The 23,814-nt window shown below is 49.7% G+C and overlaps 1 long non-coding RNA gene across 1 annotated transcript; it reads right to left on the bottom strand.

The window, feature by feature from the left end:
* Positions 1-3,470: 3,470 nt before the first annotated feature.
* On the bottom strand, positions 3,471-13,795 carry LOC112543839 (uncharacterized). Its single transcript, XR_003087104.2, has 3 exons — positions 13,516-13,795; positions 7,043-7,517; positions 3,471-4,928 (listed from the first exon to the last, which is right to left on the bottom strand). It is a non-coding gene; the product is annotated as an uncharacterized LOC112543839 (long non-coding RNA).
* Positions 13,796-23,814: the final 10,019 nt, after the last annotated feature.

A 23,814-nucleotide genomic window follows, 5' to 3' on the forward strand; every position in this document is an offset into this window, starting at 1 on the left:
AGAAATGTAGCCATGTTAGTCTGGTGTAGCTGAAACAGACACCTGGAGTTAAATCCCTGCTCACCATTTATTCCTAATCTTTTTTCCCTATCTTTTAAGTGGAGTATCTGGCAACGTTTCCATGATCATCTAAGGATCCTTCAATTACTTGAATGACAAATCTTTTATTATCTTAATCACCCTGCCTTCCTTTGTCTATAAACAAACTCCCTGTCCCAAAGGCAAAGCTGGGAGCAGTACAACAGATAAAATCTGTGTCTGGGTGTAGGACATGCACCTAAGTAGTCCTCAAATACAAAATTTAGAGGTTCAAACTCGAGTTGGGAGCATTAGAGGCCCCCTCTGCCGTACCTAAATGGCACCCCTGAAAACGCTGTACATGGAAACATGCTGAAAAACCCATTGTCAGACTTAAATACTGCACCATCCGCCAAGCCGTATGAGCACTCTGTAGAATTCCTAGACTTTTTTTTTGCTGACTTCTGCTTCTCCAGGGGAGTCAAGGAAATATTATTGTCCTCACTTTGTAGATGGGGAAGTAAGGCTCAGAGAGGCAAGGGACTTAACTAAGGTTGCACAGGGAATCTGTAGCAGAGCAGGGATTTGAACCCAGATGTCTTAAGTCCGAATTACTGCTCTAATGTCTGACTCATCCTTTCCCCTCCTCTCAGTCAGGGAGCGTTTACACTGCACCCATAGGTCGAAATAAGCTATGCAATTTGAGCTACGCAAATTGTGTAGCTTATTTTGAGTCAATTTCGAAATAGCTTATTTCGAAATTTGATGCTGTCTATACAGCACTTATTTTGAAATAAATTGCCATTCCAAAATGTCCCTTACTCCTCATGGAATGAGGTTTACGGAGACATCAGAATAACGAGCCCATTATATTTCAAAATAACGGGTGCGCTCAAAAGATGCGGAATAGCTATTTCGGGATATCTCTGGTATCCCGAAATAGCACTGAAGTGTAGACGTAGCCTCAGGGAACCAAGTGGATTTGTATATATTTAACCCTTACTTTGGAAACTTCTGTTAGTTCTTCAGGCTGAATTCAGCCAGAAAGATAAATTCATGGGCCTGATTCACCCACTATACGAGGATTCCTCCACCATTGTGTTACTCCCTGGTTGCTCCATCATTAAATTACTCCACTGGGTTATTGAAATCAACAGTTACATTGGTGTAAAGTGGGAGTGCCACCCTGCTGAGTCTTGCCCCTGTTCATGCCGGACTGTAACAATTTCCTGCCCCGGCAGTGAGCCACCTGCACCTGGAATAGCTTTGGAGGCTTCCAGGCCTTGCAGCACCTTCCCTAGTGGCTGGATGGTGATTTTTACAGGAAAAGAGGCTTGGCTACGGCCTTGTAGCACAAACTGAGCGAATCCCCCACATGTCGCAGCCGGGAGATTAATTGGGGTCTGTTCCCGGGATGGTAGTGATTGAAAAGAAGAGGTTTCTTTGTTAGATTTGGGAAGAAGCTGCCCCTGAATTCCCCTTTTATTGGGCTCTGGTCTTTTTCATGTCTTTCTTCCTTTCTTCAGCTGGCTGATCAACACAAGCCTGCTCTGAATGCAGTAATGTCCCGCGCTCTCTCCCCCTGCCCTAGCACCATCTGCTCACCAAAGCTAGGTATTTCCTCTCTCCTCCTATGTTAAAGCTCTGCATCCTGGGCTCTATTGTGACATTTCACCCCCTCTCATTCCTTTGCCTTAACTTGCCTACTGCCAGGCTGCCTCCCTCCTCCCCCAACAAAACGATTGAGGTGGAGGGGAGAGGTTTTCCCTGGGTCTGTAAAGAAATGTTAAAGTGTGTCCGGAGACAAAGGCTGTCCCCTTTTCAACCTACCAGCTGCCTCTGGCACAAAAGAGGAGAAGGGGGGTGGGGCCTGTGTGGTCATGGGGGGCACTTTGTGACCTGAAAGGGAGAAAACCTTGAGAAAGAAACAGAATAAATATCCCCTCCTTCCGCCGCCTCTTAACAAGAGGGGACAGAATCAAACGCTTTTGTTAAGCGAGGGGCTGTCCCCACACCAGTTAACACGGCTTCTTGACGTCAGACTTTAACTCACTCCTCATCATGTCTTTCTATCCACTGGCAGAAAATTCAATTAGTCTCAAGCAAGTGCCTTCCTAAAGGGCACAGAAAACGAAAATAATGGGGAGAAATCCGCTTTCATCCTGCACAGAAAGGGACTTTAGGGGGGAAATACAGATTAGTGAGATAAAGAAACAGGTTTGGGCCTTTCCAAAAAGGTCTTTCTTTCTCCCTTCTCTGATCTGATCTGAGGCTTTCTGAGGGCCCAACTCTGTCCTTAATTACACTGGCATAACCTCATCAAAAGCACTGCTACTGGGTAGAGAGAATAGTGTATAAAGGCATCAGACCCGGGTTTTCAGGAGATGGTACTGAACCTGCAACTTTAGGGGCTAAAGCCATGCGCTTCTAGAGCACTGAACTAAAAGCCAACTGGCTCTTAGTTAAGGCTGTAGAGCAGACTTCACTCTCCCTAGTTCAGTGGTCTCAGTGCCTCTGGGTTACAAGTGGATCAGTGAGTATGTTTTGGTGTGAATGACAGTCAAAATTGGGCCTGTGTTCTGAACTGTGCATATGACTCCTCTGTCCCGCTGTCCGATCTGTACAAGGTGTGCACACTAAGCTGGCTTCATCCCATGCTGCACTCTGGGTTCTGGAACCACCGCACAAGTAGCTGTTAACTGGCTTTGTCTAAGGAACCAAGGATTTCCTTGGTGCTGTCTTTCTGTGGAATCACAAATAGTAAGAATCTGATGCTGCAAATTCTTATACCCATGACCAGCCGTTGCTCATGCAAATAGCCCCTTTGGCTTCAGTGGGGTCGCTCACAAGAGCAAAGGCTACTGGCATGAGTCATGGACGGTTGTGTGATAATGGCATATACTGTACATAGAATCACAGTGTTGCTTTCTTTTAGCTTTGGACAAGGAGCTTTATTTGAATAGAACCTCTCTGCCTAGAACCTCCCTCCTGCCTGGATTTAAATGAACAGTACCCCTCTCCTCACTTTGCCGTCTTCTTTTCTTCTGGGATTAGAAACCAGAGCAATGTACTATTGATGCCCTGGTAAAGAGAGTGGGTCACCAAAAAGTTTGCTGATGGTATTAAGTAGAGACTAATCAAGGGATTGCCCACTACAAACAGTGTTCCCTGTAAGCTCATCACTTGGGTGGTCGCCCCGGAGAAATTCAAATGCCACCCAGCTGCTTAGCAGAGCACCCACAACCAGCAGCTCGTGTTTCTATTGGTAGTGCACATCTGCACATGCCTTGGTGCACATAACATTTATTCTGCACAGGGATGGGAAAAAATTAGAGGGAACATTAATTATAACCTCTTCTCAGTCTTTATTTTCTGTCCGCAGCCAACTCCATCTTGAAACCTTGTGAAATACAAACATGGAAATAGATGCAAAGACAAATAATGAAAGCCGTAGAGCATTGGATGTGGCCATGTAGTCCCCAAGTTCTCAGTTTTCCCTACCCAGAACCCAAAAATCACCCCTGGGTGCCAGGATTCACCCAGCCTCATAGACCTTTTGCAGCCACAAAGGACTATGAGGTTGAGTTTATCGCAAGAAGCCATGGTGTTGGGTGGATGGTCCTGGGACTGGGGTTGGGGGGGAGGTTGGTGGGGGTAAGAATGGGGCTTGGGGAGGGGTTGGTGGGCAAGCTTGAGATGCTGGGTTGGTAATTGGCCAATGTGATGGAGGAAACGGCTGAGATTTCTAGCTTCTCCCATGTCAATGTGGGATTGCTCTCTGGTGTGCATCTTGTAGAGCTTTAGCTCATCCATTGATAGGACACACTTTCCTGTCCTATCTGGATGAGGTAGCTGTGTTCTGTGGGGACAGAGCAAAGCTGTTTCACATGTCTCTTTCTAGGAAGCTAGAAATTCTCCTTTTGAAGGACCATACACGGGGGGTGCATGCCTTCTGCGCAGAAGAGCAGGTGCAGAACATTGCGTACACATTCAGCAGCTGGATCCAGACCAGCTCAGTGATGAATGCATGCCCCACAGGACGGACAAACATTGAAAGTCTGTCTTGTGGAGAGCTACAGAGCCATGATGCATTTAGGAGCCCCCAAAGGATAGATGCCTGCTGACTACATAGGGACCCTCTTTTTGTTCTGTGTTTGTACAGCACCTAGCATAATGGGGTCTTGGTCTATGTCTGGGATCCTGGATGCTTCTGCAATACAATGTAGTACCAAGCAGTTTGTTGTATGGATCAGCTATGACAGGGTGAACACTGAGCAGCACTTCATGTACAGAGGCTAGTTGGATACAGAGCAGTATTGGGTGTGTATGTATGGGGGTGGACAGGCAGAGCAGCAAAGCATGGGGCAGTACCAGCCAGGGCGGAGTGGCATGGTGAGGCCAAAGGAAGGGTATCGCCTCTATGCCCAGTCTGTCAGCGGATTATCAAGAGTGGTCAAACAGTCAAATATTTTCCTCTGATCATACTTCCTGCCCCCTGATGGCATTGGCTTATTCCTTGCTTCATCGCCCGCCTGCCTTTTCTTCCCAGGACTCTGGGAGTTGCTTTTCAGCAGAAAACTTTCTGGTTTGATGGTTTTTTCAGAGCCTCTCTGCCAGGACACTCTGTGTCTTCCAATCACTCTTCAAATAAATTTTCTTCCCCCAGCAAGAACACTCCTGGACCACCTCAGCCCCCACTCCATCACAGAGCTTGTGCCTACAGTGCTGCATGCCAGAGATAAGAACTAATCTGCGTGTAGGGCTCTTGCAGGCTGGTGTCTCTGTGTGGAAATCAGCCCCATTCCAACAGGAGAGAGAAAGCACAGCACACAGTTTGTAAGTTGTATTTCCTGGGCCTGATTCTGAGAGTTGCTAAAATTCCTTGAGACCTGAGGACTTGGCAGCGGCTCCTGGACAGGAAAAGAATCCACAAACAAAATAAAAGTTAATTGAAAATATAAAAGGGAGGGAAAAATCTGACTGCCCCTGATTTCAGCATCTGTCTATTTTCTCTCCCACTAGGTGGATGCTGGAGACTGGTGTCTTGTGTCTTACCTAAACAACTGGTGGGATATTTATTTTTTCCTCTTCCTTCCCTTCTTTCTCATATTTGTCTCTTTCATAACCTTCCTGTCACTGGGCAGATAACGAATGTGTTTGCTGCATGTTTCACTGAGTGTACTGTATAGAGGGCAGCGAGTTATAAAACAGAACTGTTTGCTACACACTCTAGCTATGGTTTCATATTAGTGCATCTGTGTGTTTGCGGTGCATTCGCTTGTCCCCTCTGGCATGTCTTTCTGCTCAATGTACCATGGTGCCCAGGCTTAAGATCTTGAAGAATAGGCACGGGGAGTAGACAGAGCCATGAAGCGATCGGAAGGAAGGGAAAAGAAAGACAGGAAAAGAGGGAGAATGAGATCGGGGAGTGGGGACGTGGAGAAAGGCGAAGAAGATTATTTTTGTCTCCTGAGCTTTCTCCCCAGCCAAGTCCCCCAGTCTTGGCCCTGCATGGCTGGAACATCTGTTGCTGAGAAGGGAACAGTAAACCAGTTGTGCAAATATAATAAAATGGGATGTCTCTCTGTCCCTGGAATTCCTGCCAGGCGGCACAGACCTATATCCCATCAGTGCTGGTTAATCAGTGACTAGTCGGTAGCCCTGAGCACCTGCTAGCTGCTTCCATCTCAAGGCCATAGGGAGAGGATGGAGGACAACATTTTCTTCAGCAGCTTCCCAGATAACATCTGTTCTTTACTGAGGCCAGGTGCCGGGAGCATCTTTGTGGCTTTGAGGATGTTACACGTGCACAAGCGCCTGCTGACAGGGGTCGTCAGTGAGTTGCCCGTCTTATGACAGCACCATGCGCCGACAGGAAAGCACATCCACTTGTCAGCAGCACAGGTGGTTTCTGTAAAGGCAAAGCAGCTGCTTGCTTGGAAAGTTTGTCTTGCAAAGGAGTTGCAAGCCTCCTTCTTTCTGGGCCTGCCCCATATAATTTCAACAAGACTGGAGTTCTGCATCTCTCCTTCCAAAGGGAAAACCAGGCGCGCCCTCCCAGGACACCCTGATGGGCAGTGCAAACACACACGCCTTACAGACACCTCCCTGGACTTGTCCCTCTCCCCCTCCCATTGTGTAGCTATCATGCAGAGCTGGTTTCAGCCTGAATCCCTGTCACATACCCAAGGCTCTATCCTATTCAGCACAGACAGGCTTTGGGAAGCTGTGGAGCAAAAGCATCCCCCATTAACTAAGGTGCTGCTAAGCAGCCTGAGGCCTAGGGGAGCACTTAGCACCTCTTTTGCTAATAGAGGATCACATTTAGCAGTTGTCTCCAATCAAGGCCCCACCCTGAAACTGCCCACACCTCACTCTATTGTTACCCAGCAGGAGGGAGGGGGCCTTGAGAGGGAGAGAGGAGGTGTGGCAAGTTTCAATAACTCTGACTCAGCATGAAGGACAGTGCTGGGTCCTTAACCTTACTGGGCCCCCACACAGTCTCTGTGAGGCCTTGCAGCCCTGCACTGCTAAGGCCTAGGAAGAGAAGTGGGGCAGCAGACTAATGGTTAAAGATGTGGTTAGGGCTGCTGGAGCTAGTACAGGAGCCTTTCTCCTTGGGAGACTTGGGATCAAATGCTACCTGGGTCACCTGTTAGAGGAGTTGGGGATCTCAGCCAGGCTTCCTGGAAACATGTTTCCATGTAACAAACCCAAGGACGTTGGCAGCCTCTTCTCAAGAGAGGCCCAGGGCTCGAATAGCAGGAATGGGTCAGGTGGCCAGACAATCTTGCTCTGGCAAAGCCATGTTGAAGGCCAGGCCTGGAAGAACAGGGGTTGGGGTGGCAATTTTGGACCAAGTCCGTATAGAGGCAGAGCACAGGCAGTGTGCAGGAGCTTGTGCTAGGTCTCTCCTCAGCAGGAGCCTTCCCTTTCTCTGCTCCTGACCTGCCGTGTAGGACAACCTCCTTGTCAATGTCTGCACCCGCTCACCCCTCTTATCAGAGCTCATCTGGCAACATACCTGTCTCTTCTTCCTGGCCTGCCTCACTGACATTCAGGTCTCCTGTTAAGTGTGCCTACAGCTTATCTGCCTTCAAGCCACCCTCAAATCTCACCCATCCATAACAGTCACCAAAGAGTTTATTTTGGATAAGGAAATATGAGAATGTGGCCGAGGGAGCCAAAGAACGGCCTTTCCAATTCCACTGAAAACCTGGTTGCTGGATGCCATTCCATCACACTCTGCTGCAGGCCTGAGTGTCAGCTGGTGTGAATTGGTGCAGCTCCATCGACTTCAGGGAGCGATTCCACTTTCCTCCAGCCGAGCAGCTGGAACCTTTGTTTTTAAAGAAAGCTGGAGTTTTCATTCTCTCAGCGTGTTCATCACTGTGTGACTGAGGCAGTTATCTCTGTGGGTCCCGGCTGCAATGTTCAGGGCTGAGAGGATTGTCTCTTATTAAAACCAGGTGTGAGGCATTCTTGCTGCTGCACTGTACCTGGAAAGGAAACAAAAACTCCAGAGTGACTTTCCTTCAATTACTAACTGTAAGTGGCTGTTATGTTCGATGCACCACTTCCTACACATTGGGATTTTTCTCGGGTAATTTATAGCTCCATCAGCCTGCGCCTTCTCAGAACTTCTGGAGATACACTGTGGTTTGTGTCAGCTTATCAAAATCTTGTCCCTCAGCACGTCCAAAATGTCTTAGCTATTCTTTGGCTCTGGATCATTTTGACCCTGGGTCCTTTAAGAGGTAAGACTGAGAATCCCTCTATATAATTTACTAAGTTATAGGGTGTTTTATTTTTCTATCTTGGGTACTTATGTGGCTCACATAATGAACATCATAGCTGGAATCGGCCTTCCTTAAGCCAGTGGTCACCAACCAGTAGATCAGGATCTCCTAGTAGATCTTGAAGCCTGACAGATGATCCTGACTGGTTTGGCCAAGAGACTATCAAGTGCTGGCACTTCAGCTGTCCCTCCCCCCTACTGCTGTGCATCTCCTGCCCTTTGCCTTGGAGCTGCCTCCCGGGAGCCTCCTGCTTGTGGTACAGAGCAGAGGAGGGAGAAGAGGGATGCTGATGTCAGGGTGCCCCTTCTCCCATCCTGTATCCTATCTCCACAGAACGGGGCCAGTGGGAGGGGAAAGCACAACAGGGCTTGGGATGGAGGGAGTTTACTGGCTGCTTTTGAGAGTGTTGTAGGTCCAGGGCAGGGATGAGTCTGCCTTAGCCTCACTGCACCACCACCCAGGAGCCACCTGAGGTAAGCAGTGCCCAGCTGGAGTCAGCTCTGAACCCCTGCCCCAGTCATGAATACCTCCTGCACCCCTAACCCCTGCCCTAGCCCTGAGCCCCCTGGACCCAAACTCCCTTACAGAGCCTGCACCCTGAACCCCCTCCTGCACCCTAACTCCCTGCCCCAGGCTCAGCTCAAAGCCCCTCACATTCCAAATCCCTTAGCCCTAGACCAGAGCCTGCATCCCAACCCTCTGCCTCTGCCTGATGATAGGGAGGGAGAATGGGGGAGAGAGGAAGGGAGGACAGAGTGAGCAGGGGGAGGGCTTCGCAGAAGGGGCATGAAGGAAGCGGGGCAAGGGCATCTGGGTTTGAGGTAGATCTTACATTGCACTTAAATTCAAAAAGTGATCTTGTGCTTAAAAAGATTGGAGACCCCTGCCTTAAGCCAAGCAGCCATGGCGTCTACACGTTGGAGGCCGATGGGAGCACACGGAGGGTCGGTCTTCTCCGTAGTGTAGACATGCCCTTAGTCTTTAAGGTGCTACAGGACTCCTTGTTGTTTCTGAGGATACAGACTAACACGGCTACCCCTCTGAGGCTGGACTTTTAATTTTTTCAGCAAACGGCTGCCCTCAAGGGGGCAGCCAAACAGCCACGTATAGGTTGCCGACCCCAATCTAGGGTGTTGAGATATGTGAGTGGGACACAGAGTTATGTGCATTACAACCTTTATTATTATTGTTATTTATTGTATTACCATAGTGCCTGGCCATCCTAGTCATTGCTTGGGTCCCACTGTGCTAGGTGCTGTACAAACACAGAACATAAAGGCGGTCTCTCCTACAAAGAGATCACATCTAAGTCAAAGACCGGAGACAACACCTGGCTACCGATGGGGGAGTACAAGGAAACCATCAGACAATACTGACCAGCATGGCAGGCAGTACAAGCAGCACAACAGAGACCTAATAATAAACCACAGCTTGCTTTTCTTCTTTGTGCTCTTGGAAAATGGGATTCTTTAGCTACAAAGCTGCAGCATTCTTCCCTGTAAACAATACAGTACAAGCAGGGAACCTTTTTCAGGTCGGGGGCAGCTGACCCACAGAAAAATCAGTCGGGCGCTGCACACAAGTGAGAAGCAAAAAAACAAAACAAAAAACCCCTCATTGACCTGGCCCTCAGCTGAGAAGAAGAAAGACACTTCTATGTTCCCCTTGCACACCAGAGCCTAGGGAAGCCCAGCCTAGTAGATGTTGTATGCTCCAGCCCTATGGGGGGATGGCAGGAAGGGCTGGAGTACTAACACGGGCTCTCCCATGCTGGGGGCAGAGAAACCCTAAGCCCTCAGGAGCCAGATCCAGGCAAGCCAGGGGCCACATCTGGCCTCCCGGGCCCCATCCCTGAATCAGAGTCTGGGCCAAGAGGACTAGGAAATCCAGTTCAGCTTGTCCTAGCTTTTCTCCCAAGTGAACAAAGACAACCCTAGGGATTCCTTCAGGATCTAATGCCACATGGGTGAGAGATGAGCCCCCAGTGAATTCGGGATACAAAGACTCTGGTTGCGACTCATGCCCTTGCAGAGCTGATACTAAGTATGGACTAAGGGCGCAACCCTTTGGAGCACCTATTTGCATTCCCAGGCACATCCCTGATGCGAATGGGGATGTGCCTGGGAATGAAATCAGTTTGTTTTTCCTTCACTCTGGCTCTGGGCTGTTTGTTAGACACTGGTAGTAAACTCAGCGCTGTTCAGGAAACAGACGCAGACACAGCCCTTGACTTGAGAAGCCTTCAGTGTGAATGACAGAAAACACAAGTGGGCATCAAGAGACTGGCAGACTCAGAAGGATCCACTCTACAGCACTTCTTTGGGGGTAGAAAGTGTCCATGGATTATAATGGGTAGATAGGCTAATGTCCGTGGATCTCATAGACAAAGCCCCCAGCTCAAAGGCTATTCAATTCAATACAAAAACCTCTTAGAGCGCATCTACACTGCACTGTTATTTCAAGATAACTAGCGTTATTTCGAAATAACAATGCGAGCGTCTACACAGCCATTCCATTATTTCGAAATAATTTCAAAATAATGAAGGGCTTATTCCAAAATCTGTAAGCCTCATTCTATGAGGAATAATGCCTATTCTGAAACAGCTATTTTGAAATAAGGCGTGTGTAGATTCTCCACTGCTGCTATTTCGAAATAGCCCCATATCAGGGCCATTCTAAGTTATTCCTCCCCAGTGCCTCCTGGGGCTCTAAATTGAGGGAGCATGTGTACATTAGGGAAGCTTGCCTTGAACTAATTTTGAGGCTTCCTTTCAGTGTAGACATGCTGTTTCAAAATAACTATTTCGGAATAACTGTTCTGGAAGCATGCAGTGTAGACATACCCTACCTTCAGTGGACTTTGGATCAGGCCCAATGTGAGTTTGTATTTAAAAACAAGAGGGAGAAAGGGAGGCAGGCTAGAACTAGAGGGAGAGCCAGGTGTTGGAGGACCAAAAGGAAGAAGGCACAAAGGGTACGTCTAGACTATAGGCTTTTGTCGACAGAGGCTTCATCGAGAAATACTGTCAACAAAGCATCTATCAACAAAGAGCGTCTAGACTACAGCCAGTTCTGTCGACAAAGCAAGCCGCTTTGTCGACATGAAAGTGTAGACGCAAAGGACAGTGTAGATGCAATAACGCCTTCTGTCGACAGAACTCTGTCGACAAAAGACGTTAGTCCTCGTAGAATGAGGTTTACTGAGGTTTACTGCCGTCAACAAAACTGCCGAGTTCTGTCAACATTATGTTGACAGAACTCGGTGGCAGTGTAGACTCAGGTATAGTTTTGTTGACAAAAGGCCACTTTTGTCAACAAAACCCTGTAGTCTAGACACACCCAAAGTGGAAAGGCAGGGCCGGGGCTTTAGGGGCACGGTGTCAAAGCAGTGGAGGCCCAGGGGAAAGTCTCACTGGTATCCTTGTTTGAAACTCTTCCTCAGGACCTCCTGGATGCACACAGCCCCCTGATGGGCCCTGATGGGCCTGCTAGATGGCAGCCGTGCACGGCTGTTCAAAGGCCCTGGCCAACTGCTCAGCCTCTGCCCCCTCCCCCACCCTAGCAGGAACGTCTCTCCCTTATTTTCGCACACAGGTTGTGCAGGATACAGCAGGCCAACACCACTCGGGAGACATTCTGCTCGCCAAGGTGCAGGTGGGTGAGGAGGAGGCGGCGGAATCTCCCTTTCAAAAGGCCACGGTGCCCTCCACCATGATGGGGCCTTGTTCAGTCTGGTATTAAAAATTCCTTTGTTGGGTCAAGGTGTCGGGTGTAGGGCTTCATCAGCCAGGGGAGCAAAGGGTAGGCTGTGTCCCGCACAGTGCACATAGGCATGTCCACGTCCCCGAGCCTGATGGTGCAGTCAGGGAAAAATGTGCTGGCATGCAGCTTTTGGAAGAGGTTGGAGCTCCTAAAGATGCAGGTACCTTCCCTGATTGCCTGATGATGATGTCGGTGAAGTGGCTTCAGTGGTCCACGAGGGCCCGCAGGACCATACAAATGTACCCCTTCCGGTTGATGTTGTCCGATGCCTGGTGGTTGGGGGCCCAAATGGGGATGTGGGTGCCATCAGTGGGCCCCCCTGCAATTGGAGAAGCTCATGGTGGCAAAGCCAGCGACCATGGGGTCTACGTTGCCCAAGATGATGATCCCGCACAGCAGGATGGTTTTGATGGTCCCCACCACCTGTAGAAGGATACAACCACAGGGTTGCCAGGGCTCTTGGGAGATCTCTGAGTCCAACTCCCCTTCCCTCACACACCAGGACAAACCCCCAAGTTCCCTCTGCCCCCCTGGCAGGGCTTTGTTAACGTGGGACTGTTAACAGGGAGGGAGCTTCCACCATTTCCCCCTTTTTCCCCATCTCCTAGGGAACCCCATTCCAGCAGTTCACCACCCCCTGGAACAATAGCATGAGAGCGCCATACCTGCATGAGCTGGTTCCTGATGGAGTGGTAGCTGTCCAGCGTGGCGAGCTTCCAGATAGCGATGGCGACCTACTTCTGGAGGGGGATGGTGGGTCGCATGTGGGTGTCCTGTCGCCTGAGGGTACGGGCGAAGCCACTCACACAGCTCCAGGAAGGTGTCCTTCCACATGTGGAAATTCTGGAGCCACTGCTCATCATCCCAGCAGTTGGAACTAGTGTCTAATTGCCAGAAGTGGTGGTGCACGGTATGCAGGGGAGGGTGGGAGGTGTCATGCTGCATGAGCAATGCCTGGAGAGAGGAGAGGAGGTGCCCTGCAATGCCTTGTGGGTCCTGTTTCTGCAGGGCCACGAGGGCAGCCTGCAGTAACTGCAGCAGGAGGTGCAGCTATATGAGGTCCAAGAGCCAGCAACTGCTTTGAGGCAGGTCCAGCTCCATGGTAGGAGTACTGTGGTGTCCGCGAGGGCAACCAGAGCGTGCAGTGAGAAGGGTTTGCTGTCCCTCAAGGAGGTAGGCAAAGATGAAGAGCCTGAGATACAACTGTAGAGAGGAGATCCCTTTGAGCACCAGCCTCAGCTAGCCTCAGGCAGCAGCTACAGGAAGTGACTGCTGTCCTGATGCCCTGCCTGAAATGCTTCCGGGGGGGCCTGAAATGCAATTCAGGCTCCAATCAGTGTGGATACTCTATTTCAAAATAGCTCAGTGCTATTTTGATGGGCATTTGTAGTGTGGACAGGCTATTTAAAAATAAGCTATTTCTGAGTTTTTATTCCAAACTAGCTTATTTTGAAATAAGCGTGCAGTGTAGACACAGACTTAGAGACTAACAAATATATATATATATATACCTTGCTGTATGCTGACTTCTGAAATTGATCACACATTTCCCTGCAAAATCTCCTAATTTGCCTGGAGGACCAGGACACCCCCCCCCCCCCACACACACACAGAGTTCAAGTATCAGCTTGCAATTCCTACACAGTTCTCACTACAGCACAGAGAGGAAGAGAAATTGCCTCACGCTGCCTCTGAAAGCCTCCAGACAGCAATGGCTTCCCAGACACATCGAGGGGGCGTCTCTTCTCCCTCTGGCTACCATTTCGCTCTTCCTTCTCTCTTCACCTTTCCCTTCTGCCTTGTCCCATTTCTCTTTCATCCCAGCCCCTGTGCCCCCCTCCTTTCTCCCAGAGCTCTGGCGTGCTCCTTGCTCTCTTGCACACACTCCAAGGGGTTCACTGAGAGGCCCTCATGCTGAGCCTGTACACTGACTTACTGAGGCCACAAGGGCAAGCTCCTCTTCCCTTGAGCGGATGGATCAGATACGCATCGTTCCGGTTCGCATTCCTCCGCGGCTCTCTCCGGGGACCCCAGGTTGCAGTAGCAGATGGTAGCTGCAGGGGCCCGGTGACCTGTTAAACTGCCATCGGTCACTGCCTTCCAAACCCAGTGAGCACAGAGATCTGTGTTTATTTGTCTAACACAGTGGAATCGGCTCTTTTTCTCCAGGGCCGCTCCATTGGCAGGACTCAGTACAGAGGCGTTCATACTTCTACGTCTAGATCATGCAGCTAATTCCCAGGGCAGGCAGCCTGTCTTCCACAGCCAGACGTTCCCTGGCCTGGGAACATTCTGTGAAGTGCAACAAGGAAGTGGGCTTCACAGGTTTGTGGTAGCTACGGACACCCCATCTGCGACCTTCTTCTCCTCCAACCTCTGCCACACACACGCAGCAGGGACGAAAGCAGGCTGCACACTGCTGTGTATGGGAATGGACTGGAAACTCCCTCCTTCTGCAATGGCCACCAATACCTAGGAGAGTGCTGTCACAGAAGTGTGATACGATCTGTATCAGCAGCTGCGGCAAGCTCTGGGGAGGAGCAAAGAGGGCATTTACCTTCCTAGTCCATCTCGCTTTCCCTCTCCTCCCCACCAAACTCCCTCTCAACTATAGAGGAGGATTTAATATCAATGGGCAGAGAGTCAAAAGGCATTTGTCCAATATTCCAGTAAAATGGATGGGTAGGGAACAGGAATGACCCGGCGATCCTGCGTGAAACCCTCAAGTGATAGGTAAAGGACTTGTGGGTTCATAGAGTTGCTCTGTGATATACAGGCCTGCCACTGGGCGGGGAGAGGGGGAAGGGAGGAGGGCAACTGCGGATTCAAAGGGGCTCGGAGGTGCCAGCCTACAGCAGCAGCAGAGGCCATAGCCCCAGACCCCTTTGAATCGCCATCAGAGCACCGCTCCGTGCAGCTATGAGGACTGCGGGAGTGGGGGGGGGGGGTACCGTGGTCTGGGTGGTGCTAAGAGCTGCCTGCCTGAGGCCCCGCCCCTTCCCGGGGCGTGGAGCCGGACTCCCCACACACACACATCCCTTGCTCCGGAGCCTGCGGTGGCTGTCGGCCTTGCGGACGATATGTAACAATAAACACTACACTGCGTCTTAAAAGGGGATGGATGCTATAAGATGCTTATACGAATTTTTCATTATTCATGCTAAGTAAGAGGTAGCAAATTTCATGTTTCAGGGTGCCAGGTCGTCAGCTGAATTTTCCAGTCCCTTCAATGTTCAGAATGGCACAGCAGCGTTATGGAATTATTTTCCTTCCTCTGAAAGATGCTAATGCAGAAATGTAGTAGGCCTGATGGACTCTCTGTTTGGTAGACTAGTCTAGTGTGACAGCTCCTATGTCCTAATTAGAGCTGGGCCAAATTTTTTCAATGTAACTTTTTTCACTGAAGAATGAAAATTAGAGGCAACTGAAACTCTTTGAGAAAACTTTGTGTTAAATTCACCAGGTTGTTTCAGTCAAGAGGGAAAATGTTCCCCCAAACCTGAAATGTTTGGGTCAACATTTTGAAACAAGTTAAGAAAAGATAAAAAGAAAATGAAACATTTCATTTTGGGGAGAACAAAATGGTTTGTTGGCCCCAAAACTACATTTTTTTCAAAATTTTTCAGTTTACAAAAAAAAAGGAAAAAAAAAAAGAAATGTTTTGTTTTGGGTCAACCCTGGGTGAATTGTGTAAAAATAATTGTTCAGTCAAGGGAATGAAAAAGCAATTCTTTGCAGAGCTCTAGGCCTAATATAAATGATTTTATTCCAGTAAGATGTGGCAACTGGAGAGTCCTTCTATAGTCTCCCCTGTCTTGTTACATCCCTCATTTCACTCGGCTCATTAGATTCAGCATTAGTATGATAGCGGGGCCTATAGCTCCATTGAGCTAGGTGCTCTGCAAGAGCAGGCCCGGTCCCAAAGAGCTCCCAAATTAAATAGACAAGTCGGACAAAGGGTTGGAGACAGTTGGCTATACGCTGTACACAACTCACCACAACCCTCTGATGCCAGTAGAGCAACATCCCTTTGTGCAAGCCATGGATCTCGCCCAGGGACGTTGCTCTAGGAGTGGATTTCACACAGATCCCGGGCACTGGCTGAAGAAATTGCTGGTCTGAGGAAGCGGGAAAATGGCTCCTGTTTCTGGAGCAGGGGAGGCATTGGCACGAGTTCAAGTCAGCCCCGCAGACTCCCAAGTGTCAAAACTGTGGGAGGCTGCAACTCCATGGGCCAGGCTGCAATGACACTCACTCAAATTTGGCCCAGCTGCCCTTCCCTCATGCCAAACCTGAGTGGTGCTCGGACCCTGTGTGCCAGGTCACAATCCCCAGAGCAGGGAGCTGAGTGAGCCCCCTCCAGAAGGACAGCAGACACTGCTGTGGGGTGAGTGCAGGGCAGGTTTACTCTCCAGTCCCTTCCCCCGCCCAGGCCCTGGGGCCTCTCTTCCACAATGGGCCAGGATGAGGAGTGGGGAGAAGGGAGCTGCTGGATGTGATGTGAGCTCCCTGGGCTACAGTACACGCCCGTATGGAAGAAGAGGATAGCTGGGTGCCCCCTGGAGTCAGAAGGCCATATCCATCCCTGCTCTGGAGGGCGTTTTGCAATGCTTGCCCGCTCTGCAGAGAGACCCAGGCGAAACCTGGCACCAGCCTGACAGAGACTGTGCAAAGGGGAGTGATTGTTCCATTGGAGCCAAAACGCTCTCGTAGCTGCAATGCCAAAGGATCTCGGGGATCTCAGACTGTTGCTTAATTAATAACAAGGTTTATAGGGCTGCCTTTCAAACAAACAAACAAACAGCCTCCCCTGGGCTACTGTGGTTCTGCAGGCCTGCTGCTTTCCTTCCTCCAGGCCCCTCCCCCACAGGACACTCTGGCTTGGCCACCCTCCTCTGCAGGCAGATGTGGGCTTCCCCAGGGCCCTAACCCACATATCAGCATTGTCTGCTGTGGGAAAGGCCAAGCCTACTGCCACTAGGGCCTGACAATGTTTACAGCTTAGGGGAGGAAATATCCAGTGTCAGTCTGCTCTGTTAGCTTCAGAACAATGGGTCCTGCCAACACGCCACAGATTCTGGGTAGCTGCCCCTTCAGCGGAAATGGGGAGCATGTTGTTCCCTTTGCTCTGTCTTTTCTAGGTAGGAAGCAGCCTGGTCAATAAGCAGCAGCTGGATCCTGATGGTGATTTCACAGTCTCAGATCGTTCACTGATAGCGTCCAGGTGAGTAAGAACCGAAGCCAAGTGCTCACGGAATTAAGGGTACGTCTAGACTACATGCCCCTGACAACAGAGGCATGTAGATTAGGCTACCCGGCATAGGAAAATGAAGCGGCAATTTAAATAATCGCCGCTTCATTTAAATGTAAATGGCTGCTGCGCTGTGCCGATCAGCTGTTTGTCAGCTCAACGCGGTAGTCTGAACGCTCCGCAATCGACATCAAAGGCATTTGTCGACCTCCCAGATAAACCTCATCCCAGGAGGCCTACCTGGGAGGTCGACAAATGCCTTTGATGTCGACCGCGGAGCGTCCAGACTACCGCGCTGAGCCGACAAACAGCTGATCGGCTCAGAGCAGCAGCCATTTACATTTAAATGAAGCGGCGATTATATAAATCGCCACTTCTTTTTCCTATGCCAGGTAGCCTAATCTACATGCCTCTGTCGCCAGAGGCATGTAGTCTAGACGTACCCATAGAGACATAGGTTTTGTCTCTACACTATAATGTGGCAGCATGGCCATAGCAGGGGAATAGGTTAGTGCACTGGGAGTATGGCTCCCAGCACTGCAGCATGGTTCACCTGGGCGTTTTACAGTGCTGCGACTTGCTGCGCTTGGGGAGTGTGTGTGATTTTTCTCACCCCTAAGCCAGAAAGTTGCAGCACAGTAAAGGGCCAGGGTAGACTTAGCCTTGGAGACAAACCTGGTATGAGTCTGGAGTAACTATGCTGGCTGCAATGGAGTTTATTTTGAGTCACCCCAGTATTACTCAGAGCAGGACCTGGTCCTCAGGTTTCTTCTGACAGCCATCCTGCCAGGTTAGTAGTGGTGTAGAACGGAATCTCTTATTTTTCACAGAGTGGGGCCAGACCTACAAAACTGAGACCTGGGTCTCGAATACCCAAGAGTGTTTGAATTCTGGGCTTGAGTGTGGCCCATTCTAGGCAAAGGACCTACTAAGAATTTCAGTTCTGGAGCTGGAATCAGAGATCTCCTTGATCCCCCAAACTGTTGGTTTTCTCATCTGGGTGCTTTGGTTCAAGCTCATCTCTAGTTTTCTATGCCTCAAGGTTTTCCATTGCACCTGGTTTCAGGTACTTAGTGCCAATGCAGTAGCCTTTGTGTGGTGAGGTTTGTGACCTGTTTTGGGAAAGGTCTCTAGTCAAGGGCTGTAAGCAGCCCTGGTTTTGAGCAATTCGCCCTGAGCAGATGCCCTCAGCGGTGCCCAGACCTGGCCTGGTCTGTCACAGTGGTGTAGTTGGCAGGATCCACAGAACTTGGTCAGTGGAGCTTTGGATCAGGAACCCACACTGTTCTGAATTTGATTTTGGTATTGAGAGTTCGGTTGGTTAAAGAGCAGCTGCAATGAGTCAGCAACACTATGGGTATGTCTACGCTAGCCCCCTAGTTGGAACTAGGGAGGCTAATGAGGGCGACCGAAATAGCAAATGAAGCACGGGATTTAAATATCCTGCGCTTCATTAACATGTTCCCGGCCGGTCGCCATTTTGGAAATTGACTAGCCCAGAAGAACTGCCCACGTCTACACACGGCAGAGAAGGGCGATTCCGAAATAAACCCCTTACTTTGAATTACCAGTTAAACCTCATGAGGTTGCAGCACAGTAAACCACGCATGAGGTTTAACTGGTAATTCGAGGTAAGGGGTTTATTTCGGAATCACCCTTCTCTGCCACGTGTAGACGCAGGCAGTTCTTCCGGGCTAGTCAATTTCCAAAATGGCGACCGGCCGGGAACATGCTAATGAAGCGCGGGATATTTAAATCCCGTGCTTCATTTGCAATTTTGGTTGTCCTCATTAGCCTCCCTAGTTCCAACTAGGGGGCTAGTGTAGACATACCCTATGAGAGTCTGGACAGAAGGGCTTTGGAAGATTTGTGCGTGGAGAAAGGCATTGACTTTAGAAAGAAAGCTACTAAGCCAAAACTGAGATCTTTGCTAATGGTAAATGACCAGCAGGCAAGAGAGCAGCTCCCTCCCAATGCCATGGATGCTGTTGCACAAGCAGTTAGAAAGCAGCAGGCACTGAAGGGAGTTGAGCTGAAACACAAAAGTGCACTTGCAGCTCTGCGTCAAAAGGAGAAGGAAGAGGCCCACGCCCAGCGAATGGAAGAGCTGGCAGCAGAGGAGAGATCCAGACGACTCCAGCTGCAAGCGCTTGAGGAGCAGCAAAAGCTACAGCGATCTGAGAGCCCACCCCCTATTTTCTAGAGACAATTTGTCTGCTATAGCCCACCTACCCTTACTGGGGGAAATGGACTCTGTGATGTACTAGGTATTTTAGACCCCCCCCCCCCCCCCAGAGTTATTTAGCAATTCAAGCCCAGAGTTTTGCATCATCAGCTCTTGGGATCTAATTCTACCATTGTCTGTGTATGGCCCAAGACTTTTATTCCCTGACGTCTCCAACACTCTCAAAAAGTGCTATATGGCCTTCAGCTTCTTCACAGCCCACCACCCGCCATTCCAGGGTGAGTGAATCGCCAAAAGTCGAGTGCAGCATATCCCGGACTGCTGTGCCAGCACTGGGGACCAGCCTAACCCCACTGTAGCGCTTGGGAATGCAACCAAGCGGTCCCAAGCAAATTGCAGGAAAATGGATTAAAATGGGGCTTAGCATGGGAATTAGTCCCAGTTAATTTGATGATGTGATGGAAAGACCCAGTAATGCAATAACCTCGTTGTGGACAAGGCTGCCTCGTAAGGCCTGGGCTCCTGTCATGAGTGAAAGGAGTTTGATGGTAGCTCAGCAGATAACAGCTTTCAAGTCCCTAAATGGGGGTTACAAGGAGAAAGGAGAGAAATTGTCCTCCTTAACCTCTGAGGTTAGGACAAGAAGCAATGAGCTTAAATTGCAGCAAGGGAAGTTTAGGATGGACATTAGGAAAAACTTTCTGTCAGGGTGGTTAAGCACTGGAATAAATTGCCTCATTGGAGATATTTCAGAGCATGTTAGACAAACACCTGCCAGAGATGATGAGGTACTTGGTCCTGCCATGCGATCAGTGGACTGGACTTGATGGCCGCTTGAGGTCCCTTACAGTTCTAGTATTCTACGATTCTGTTTGTCCCCCTCATCACATAGGTGCTTCCCTTTCCAATGTACACGAATTCCCCTCTCTAAATTACTTAGACTCCTACAGGAAGGGGATTCCCATAAATATGAACAAAGAAATGCAATTTTCCATCCTGCATGCCAATGCCCTCCTCGGCCTATACCACGCCAGCTGTCTCCCGATTCCTCTGCATGCGATCATTCTCCTGTTGCCTTACTGCTGCTAAGGGGCACCTTGCCCCCCTACCCTGGAGCTGCACACAGGGCTCTGCTGCTGCCTGACAGCCCTTCCTGGCAAGAGCATGTAGCTGTTTCCCTGACAAGGGCAATGAATCACCCTCTTATTCTAACAGGCTTTCTGCATAACACACCTGCCACGCTTTAGTCTGGCCTTCCCCTTGACAAGTTTTTCTCCATCCCTTTGATAGAGGCTCTTTTCAGCCTCGGTGAAAGGGGCCTATTGGTATCTTGATGGATTGCACCTTATTTCAATATCAATGGGGGATGGGGAAACAGACTGTGTGGAAGGCCTGAGGCAGCCTGGTTAGCCGAGGTTTGTTAACAGGATCACCCCCTGGCCCTCAGCTCCCCCATCCCTCCCTTCACCACCACTTCGTCCTTTGCACAGAGAAGATAGGAACACAGGGCTGTGACTGATTCCATCTCCTCAAAACCACTTTTCTAATGGCAGATCCCGGGGTGGAGCTGAGGGTGGGGGTTGGGAACTGGTTCTCTTAACAAGATTTACTGAGGATTGTCCAAACTGAGTGCCGGCAGAATGTTAACATCAAGGCCTTGTCTGTGGAGTGTTAAGTCCGAAGGACCCCCACTGTTGCTATGGTTTCTCCTTTTCCTCTACTGTTTTTTTTTTAAAAAAGAAAGAAAAAAGATAATCCTTTCTTTTCTCTTAGCCTTTCATCCTCCCCCTTCCAAGTCAGCTGCTTTTCATTCTCTGTCAAACACAACAATCTCTAATGGTGCCTGAGGGAGCCAATTCAGCCCTCTCTAGTTATCCTGCTTCATCCACCATCCCATTCACCTGGGGGTCTTGGTTACTGCATATTGTCCATTGTGGGTTATGGACCACAAACTGGGACAGTTCCCAAGAGTGTTCTTTCCCTGACCCTGACCTGGAGCTGGTGAATGAGACAAGGTGGAAAGGAATCTTACCATGCAAGCTTCCTTGTGTAATACTGTACACACAGTCTTCATGCTGTCTCCATGCCAACCTCACTGGAAGGAGATGCATGCTTTCAACCAGACAGAACGGCGGCACATCAAACTCAACATTAGCATACGTGCGTGAGACTGTAACACTGGTCAGTGTGAATTGCGTTTCCTGTCCTGTGCTGATCCACAATTTGAGTCTGTTTCAGTCCCCAGCTACAGAGTTGGCCTGACTAGCTCTAGCTGCTCTCCATGCCGGAACCCCTGCACTTCAGGCCCAGGTGACTCAGTCTCACCACAAGAGCAAACTTCGGAGCAGTAGCCAAGTTATTCTGTAACTGGAAAAACTTTATAAACAATGAATAGTCTAGCAGCACCTTAGAGACTAACAAAACACAGAGGCTATGTCTATACTGGTGGGTTCTTGCGCAAGGACATATTGCGCAAGGGTTCTTGTGCAAGGACTCTTGTGCAAGAACATGTCCACACTGCCATGTGCCTTTGCACAAGTGCATTCATGGCAGTGTGGATGCTTTCTTGTGCAAGAATGCTCTGATGGCCATTTTAGCCATAGGGCAGTGGTCACCAACCAGTAGATTGGGATCTACTGGTAGATCTTGGAGCCTCTAACAGGAGATCTTGACTGGTTTGGCCAAGAGGCTGTCAAGTCCTGGCACTTCAGCTGCCCCTCCCGCTACTGTTGCGCATCTGCTGCCCTTTGCCTTGGAGCTGCTTCCCCTCACCCCCGGGAGCCTCCTGCTTGCTATGCAGGTCAGGGCAGGGAGAAGAGGAGCACTGATGTCAAGGTGCCCCCTTTCCCAGCCTGTATCTTATCTCCACAGAGCAGAGAGGGGGCACAACAGGACTTGTGATGGGGTTTGTTGGCTGCTTTTGGGAATGGTACAGAGCCAGGGGTAAGCCTGCCTTAGCCACCACCTGCACCACCACCCAGGAGCCACCTGAGATAAGCAGTGTCCAGTCAGAGCCCACATCTTGAAACCCTACCCCAATCATAAACCCCCTCCTGTACCCCTAACCCTAAGCACCCCTGCATCTAAACACCCTCCCAGAGCCTGCACCTAGAACTCCCTCGAGTACCCCAACTGCCTGCCCCAAGCTCAGCTCAGAGCCCCTCTCGCACTACAAATCCCTTAGCCCAAGAGCAGAGCCTACAACCCAACCCGCTGCCCCTGCCTGGTGAAAGTGAGGAAAGATGGGGGAGGTAGGGAGAATGGAATGAGCAGGGGCGGGGCCTCGGAGTAGGGGCACAAAGGAGGCGGGACAAGATTATTTGGTACTGAGGTAGATCTTGGATTGCACTTAAATTCAAAAAGTGATCTCATGCTTACAAAGGTCGGAGACCACTGCCATAGGGCTTTCTTGCACAAGAAACCCCTGCCGCGCGTCCACACTGCCCTCTTGCACAAGAGCTCTTGCGCAAGAGGGACTACACTTGTTAGAAAAGAGCATAGCTCTTGTGCAAGAAGCTCTCTCTTCCCACACTTTACTGTAAATCTTCCTGTGCAAGAGCGAGCACGCAGTGTGGACATTGTGCGGAAGAGCAGCCGTTCTTGCGCAAGAACCCGCCAGTGTAGACATAGCCGTAGATGGTATCATGAGCTTTCATGGGCACAACCCACTTCTTCAGTTGATTGAAGTTATTAGAGGTCCAATTTCTAAATAAATAGGGCATGGGGGGGGGGGGAGAGAGAGAAGGAAAAAGAAGGGGAAAACAAGAAAAAAAGGGAAAGAAATAGTCAGTTAGAGTGTCCATACTACATGAAGCTGATAGAGAAGGAACTAATTGTTCTTAAGCGCCCATTTTTTATTCTTTTTATGTCATAGAATCATAGAACTGGAAGAGACCTCAGAAGGTCATCAAGTCCAGCCCCCTGCTCTAGGCAGGACCAATTCCAACTAAATCAACCCGGCCAGGGCTTTGTCCTGAGACTTAAACACCTCTAGGGATGGAGACTCCACTACTTCCCTAGTTAACCCATTCCAGTGCTTCACCACCCTCCTAGTGAAATAGTTTTTCCTAATATCCAACCTGGACCTCTCCCACCACAACTTGAGACCATTGCTCCTTGTTCTGCCATCTGTCACTACTGATAACAGCCTTTCTCCGTCCTCTTTGGAACCTTCCTTCAGGAAGTTGAAGGCTGCTATCAAATCCCCCCTCACTCTTCGCTTCTGCAGACTAAACAGACCCAAGTCCCTCAGCCTCTCCTCATAAGTCATATGCTCCAGCCCCCTAATCATTTTGGTTGCCCTCCGCTGGACCCTCTCCAATGCGTCCACATCCTTTGTGTAGTGGGGGGGCCCAGAACTGGACACAATACTTCAGATGCGGCCTCACCAAAGCCGAATAAAGGGGAATTATGACATCTCTGGATCTGCTGGCAATGCTCCTCTTAATGCAACCTAATATTCCATTAGCCTTCTTGGCTACAAGGGCAAACTGTTGACTCATATCTAGCTTCTCATCCACTGTAACCCCCAGGTCCTTTTCTGCAGAACTACTACTTAACCGGTTGGTCCCCAGCTTGTAACTATGCTTGGGATTCTTCCGTCCCAAGTGCAGGACTCTACACTTGTCCTTGTTGAACCTCATCAGATTTCTTGTGGCCCAATCCTCCAATTTGTCTAAGTCATTCTGTACCCTATCTCTGCCCTTAAGCGTATCTACCTCTCCCCCTAGCTTAGTGTCACCTGCAAACTTGCTGAGGGTGCAATCCATCCCCTCATCCAGATCATTAATAAAGATATT

Source organism: Pelodiscus sinensis, chromosome 16, assembly GCF_049634645.1.
Source record: "Pelodiscus sinensis isolate JC-2024 chromosome 16, ASM4963464v1, whole genome shotgun sequence".
NCBI classification, from domain to species: Eukaryota; Metazoa; Chordata; order Testudines; family Trionychidae; genus Pelodiscus; species Pelodiscus sinensis.